This window comes from Archocentrus centrarchus, chromosome 13 (genome assembly GCF_007364275.1).
Source record: "Archocentrus centrarchus isolate MPI-CPG fArcCen1 chromosome 13, fArcCen1, whole genome shotgun sequence".
In the NCBI taxonomy this organism is placed as follows: domain Eukaryota; kingdom Metazoa; phylum Chordata; class Actinopteri; order Cichliformes; family Cichlidae; genus Archocentrus; species Archocentrus centrarchus.
Window position 1 is genome coordinate 37190242 of NC_044358.1, and position 6041 is coordinate 37196282.

General features: G+C 40.6%; 1 long non-coding RNA gene across 1 annotated transcript; it reads right to left on the reverse strand.

Moving 5' to 3' along the window:
- LOC115790796 (uncharacterized) lies at positions 1–494 on the reverse strand. Its single transcript, XR_004020814.1, has 3 exons — positions 412–494; positions 265–293; positions 1–170 (listed from the first exon to the last, which is right to left on the reverse strand). It is a non-coding gene; the product is annotated as an uncharacterized LOC115790796 (long non-coding RNA).
- Between the last annotated feature and the right edge of the window lie 5547 nt (positions 495–6041).

Consider the following 6041-nt stretch of genomic DNA (forward strand, 5'->3'; position numbering starts at 1 on the left):
TGAAGTCATCACAGATTGGGCAGAATGGTACAAAAATAATACAATCCTCAATTCATTTCCACTGTGCAGTCATTAAATCTGAGCGATGAGTAGATGGTGGCAGACTGGTCAGGCTTTCTCGTGGTTCCCTGTTGCTTCAGTGCATCTTGGGAAATGGCTGCATACACCACCTGCAGCATTGTGAAAGGGAAAAAAAATTAAGACATGTAAGCCTGTCGGCAAAGGCACTGTTAAGGATGACTTCAAAACATGACAGTCACTTACGTCGGTCTTCAGCTGGGCTTCAGGTGGACCTGCAAAAAATACAAAAAAGAAAAAGAGCACTGTAAAATCAGCAGTTCTGAGAAGTATGTTTATTTCTTTATTGCTGCCTCAACACAGGCTGATAAAAGGAAGAATACAGGATTATACCTTTGCGAGGGGAGGTTTTGCGTTTTCGTGGTACCGGGCATCCAGGTGGAGGTTGTGGAGCTGAGTCGTTTGATTGGTTTGTGTATGCAACTTCATATATGACCTGTGGCCTGTGAGGTGGCTGACATCTGGCCTGTAATCTCAGACAGCGTGCCAATCCCAGAATGATGGGAAGGCAGAGAAAGGCACTAGCACAGATCAAAACCCTGTGCAGGAGATTACTCAGAGAGGGGACAGCTATATGATGGGGAGGACACACGAAAAGCAATCAGACCTACCGGCTACAATGCAGATGCACAGATACACAGTGGTGCACATTTGGTCAGTATACATGATTCTGTATACCTGTGGTGATGTTCACATGTGTGAGATGTCCTTTTTCACTTACACCTTTAGCCCAAAAAACCATGCATCCATAGGAACCTTCATCTGATTGGGTGACGCTCTGGATGTTTAACGACAGCTGTGTTTGATTGGCTGAGATTGCCTTGTTGGTCAAATGGTGTCTCTGGCTTTCTTTCACAGTTTTGCCTCCTTCATTTGCTGAATTTCCCCACTTCCAGTCACCCGTCCAGTTGTGTCCACAGTGCTGGACTACACAGGACAAAGACAAGCTGTCCCCTTTTGGCACATTAATTGTTCTGCGCTGTGCCAAAACACCCATCTGGCATTCTTCCTCACAGAGACCTAAAAGAAGGGATTTTCATTTAACTCATGTTGGAGATTTCTTATTGCTCTGGTATCAGTATTTATAGTAATCATGTTTAGTATCATTCATTAATAATTATAGTGGTCACATACACTGCATTAATGAACACTGTATGTTTTACATTAGTAGTTTAAGACTGAGGCCTGTTATATTCACTCTCATATTATGCCTGGGTCCTCAGTCTCACTTATGTACACATGTATCTCTCTTCTCTTCCTGTTTCTGCATCTGGCCATGTCTTTTTGTTTCTCTCTTTCCTTTCCTTTCCTTTTCTTGTTTCACCTTCTGTCTGTGTGTATATCCTTGTCTTATTACTGTTACTGGCTGTGTTTTGTGTAACCGGTATGGCTAATAAACAGCCTGCACTGGACCCTGCTCATCCCAGTTATTTTTTTTTTTTTGGAAACTTTAATTTTAATTGAGTTTTATGCAGAATTAAAACCACTTCATTTTGGCCAAAAAGAAACTCGAGGACCCCTAAAATCAAGACTCCAGCACTCACTGTAGTGGGAGAAGAATCTGTATGCAAGGAAAATGGTACAATTTGGTGCATCTGTGTCCTATTTAAAATTAGTATAAATAAATTGTCAGAAGTGCAGAGTTTTAGTCTACTTTCAGACTACAGTCGATAAAACCTGGCTAGATTATAACCACTAAAATGTATTCATAATCCAGAAAAACACACACAATTTTGTTTAACCTGGTGCAGTTGCTAATTTCCATATGCCGGGAACACACATCATTCAGAATAAAACACATATTGCGGCCATATTTAAAATGAAGGCACAGAGTTTAACAAACATTTCAAAAACCAAACACGCTCAGTACACTCGAGCATGTCTGTGATTACCGCAGCTTCTAAGGCAAACACGGGGGAAACAGCAGGTTTTTTGGAAAATACTGCAGATGGAGAGATCACTTGAGCACTTTAACAAAGACAAATTAAAAATTCTTTAGCCAGTCAAATACAACATACATTAAAGAGATTTTCTTTTATGATGATGACAGCTTGAGTCAGATTTCAGATTTGTACAAGTCAAAACAGATTACTTACCAGCACAGAAGATAGAGATGAAGATGATGACACTGAGGAGATAGGCACGCATGTCTGACTGTAACGCTGTTCAGTGGTGCTTCTGCTCAGTGTTCATCACTTCCCCTATTAGAGTTTGAGTGGCACTTTGAGAAACACTGTCAGACCTTTCTGGAAATGGACACTGCTTGTTCAAAATGCTGTCAGTGTTGAAGTGAGCGAGTGGGCTCCCAGAATTTTCACTTTCTTTTCCTGTCCTCGATAATTGTCCTGCCTTTCCTTTATCCTGCAGAGGTGAAGGAAACAAACTTCTAACCCACACAAGCAGCAACGTGCACGCATAGGTGTAAAAACTAAAGTACAGGAAGTATTGACTTCATGAACAGGGAGATCAATTTTACCACAGGAAAGGGGCTAGTTTCAAAGAACTGCAACACAAAGAGAAAAAAATGCAACTAGTTTCTTTAGTTTCACTATGTCCCCCCCCCCCTTTGCACAACAGCAGTGAAAATGTCATATGTGTTATTTTGACATCTGAACTTGAACAAACATGACTGGAGACATGGCACTTTAGGATACTTGTGATTATTGTAAAAATCAATAATCTTGGATACATATAATTTTTTTAGTTATAACTATAGAACATACCGCCTATGTCATCAAAAATAAAATAAAATAAAAAAACCACAAATTCACTGTAGAACTGCTTCCCAGGCCAAAGATAATCTGACAAGGTTGTGGGTAGCTGATCAACACCCACATTTGATGAAAATAGATGTTGCACTCAGTGAAACCATTTCACCTTCTGATACCTCCCATTGAAACTTGCTAGCTTGATGTATGGGTGTATGTGCTGTGGCTCTTTAGAACGCAAATGTCTCAAGGGTTTCCCAGGAAGTGGGCGTGATCAAGATGACTTGAAAAAGATGCTTCAGGTTATAATGAACCTTTGAACCACCTTTGTGGGGAAAGAACACTTTGAATGTAAACTTTGAGCCTTTTTTTTTTTTTTAAAGTATTTAGGTATTGCAAAAATCTCCTAAAAATACAAACTGCTAAGTCAGGTGCTCACAGGCACAAAAGGACCATGGGTCTAATCTTCAGCTAACATTAGCCTGGAAATGAAGCTTAAAGACACACATATTTGCTTCCAGTGCGACCAAACAACCAAACATGGTATGTGTTAGGAAGAATGTTGTGTAATGTTACTGTGTCAGGAACAGTTCCTGTAGTTTAGGCTGGCCTAAGAGTGTAAAAGGTTTAATAGCTGGGGTCACCCAAATTACAAGTGTCCTCTGTAATTAAAGTCACCTTTTAGCTTGCCAGGAAGCTGTTCTAACTTGAGTAGTACCTTTTTTTTAATGTATCCAGACTAGAGACTGGTGTGCTGTCTAACACATGCTGTCCTCAGTGATTACCTCGAGTAAGGGAAGCAGGGATAGGAATCCTATGGGGAATGTAGATGCAGAATATGAATATATTTACTGGGTATCACACATCACTGGGTAATTGGTGGGCCTGACTATATGTGGTAGGAGCGTTCTTTGTTTGGTCAGGTGTTCCACCTGGAAGGATAGACAGTTTACCGCTGAAGCAGCAAGGACCTTTGAGACTTACAGGTGTTAATGTTTCAAGTGTTTTTGGAAACATGCGCAAGTTTAATGGACACCGATGATTGTGGATATAAATAAATGGACAAAGTGTTCAACTGGCAAGTATGACTCACTTTGATTCATCAGGCACCGTAACCAGCGCGTCAATTAGGTTAGCCCGTGTGCAGCACCTCAGTGGCTTAAAGTGTTGGCTTAGCCTCCACAGGGAAGTTCAGATGTCATATAGTTTGTAGCAGGTATCACCTAAAACGCCCTGCAGCCTTTCCTTTGTTAATACGCTTAAGTTATTAAACTTCTTTTGCATTGATGTCATGTAAAAATGTCACTGCAGAGTACGCTAATTAATGCGGTGAAATTATTAAAGGAAATATATTAAGTTAAAAGATGTCTAAACATGTACCCTATTTTGTGGTGCATAAAGCGTACCGGGTTATAAGGCGCATGACAAAACATATGTAGAGCGAAACAAAAGCATCATTTAAGTCGAACTTTATTCAACTCATTCACAATAACTCACAATATTGTTCAGTTGCAACAGATACAGAAAAATACCCACAATCATTCATCTTCCACAAATCCATCAAATTCCTCATCTTCAGTGTCTGAGTTAAACAGTTGTGCGATTTCGGCATCAAGCATGCCGGGTTCCCTCTCGTCATTATCTGAGTCAGTCTCGTTGTTGCTACTGTTTTGTTTTGGTTGCAGCCCACAGCAACCGTTTAATTGTTAATAAAAGGGCAACTTTTGCTGGCAATCTCTCACTATCTTCTTCAACGTCTTAACAGACGCTACAATATATTCTTTATTAATGAGGGTAAGAACAAGTCATTTCTTCATTTCATATATAAGCCCTTCATAAATCCTGTGCACCTGTCTCTCTCTCTCTCTCTCTCTCTCTCTCTCTCTCTCTCTCTCTCTCTCTCTCTCTCTCTCTATATATATATATATATATATATATATATATATATATATATATATTTATATATATATATATAAAGCAAAGAAAAAACATTTAAAAAAAAAAAGGAAATCCCTCTTTGACACAACACCGGAAACCTGAAAACTCCGCTGTCACCGTGTCCAGCTCGTACTGCGTCCCCTCATACACTGTGGCATTGCCCGGACCTCTCTTTGGCACCGAGGGGGACAGCCCACACACCCTCGGACCTCGATTCATCCTTTAGCGAATTTGAGACAGCTGACAGCGAGTTTTGTTACACAAAAGTTGGCAACAGTGCCAGCCGCCGATCCTCAGATTAGGCACAAATTGGTGGTCAGACGGCAGCCCTCAAATTACACAGACCGACAGCATTTTCTATTTGAAAAGCGTACGCTGGGTGTCCCCCCGTCGTATGCTTTGTACGCTCTGGAAAATATCGATATTTGTGAAGCGTCCCTTACCAAAGTCGCACTAAAACATTTTGACAGATTTTTGAACGCAGTGTACCACATAAAAATCAAGGCCAGTAAGCACAACAAGAATTCATACATAAGGCGCACCGGATTATAAGGCGCACTGCCAATTTTTGAGAAAATTTAAGGATTTTACGTGCGCCTTACAGTGCGAAAAATAAGGTATATGTATTTGTTTATGTAATGTGACATTGAGAATTTATTCTAAAATAAAATGTTGTATTTTGTGTCATATTTGTGTGTTGCTGTTTTTATTATGGTTTGTTTTTCTTTTGTTTGTTGAATGCAAGCTGGTCACGCGGGCGCTTTTCTTGTGCTTACTTTAATGAGTAACGTACATAAACATGTGGGCTCACAGTTTAAAACAATTGCCTCGCAAAGCTTACTCCAGCTCAGGGAGGCGATATCTCCTTATTATGTGCAGCAGTTGGTGTCTGTAACACTACTTGAAGTGGGAGAATTTTTGGCTCTGTTTTCTGGTTTATACCTACACCAGCCACATGCAGTCTCAAACATCATTGTGGAGGGATTTCCACCCATTCTTCTCTACAGCGTCGCTTCAGTTCATTAAAGTTCCTTTATTCACAGCCCTCTTAAAGTCCCACCACGGCATTTCAGCCAGGTTGGGATCTAGTCTTTGGCTGACCCGTTGCAGCACCTCAGCTGCTTTCTGTTGTAGATTTGCTGTTGTGCTTGGGATCATTGCCTCACATTTGGCTCTAGAAAGTCTTTCCTCCTTAGCATTGTGTTAACACACACCTGAACACTCCAGACCAGCAAACTCACAAAACTTTAGCGATATCTGCTTTTTCTGAAATATAATGGCACTAAATGACACCCTGTGGTGCTCAAGGTGGCAAGA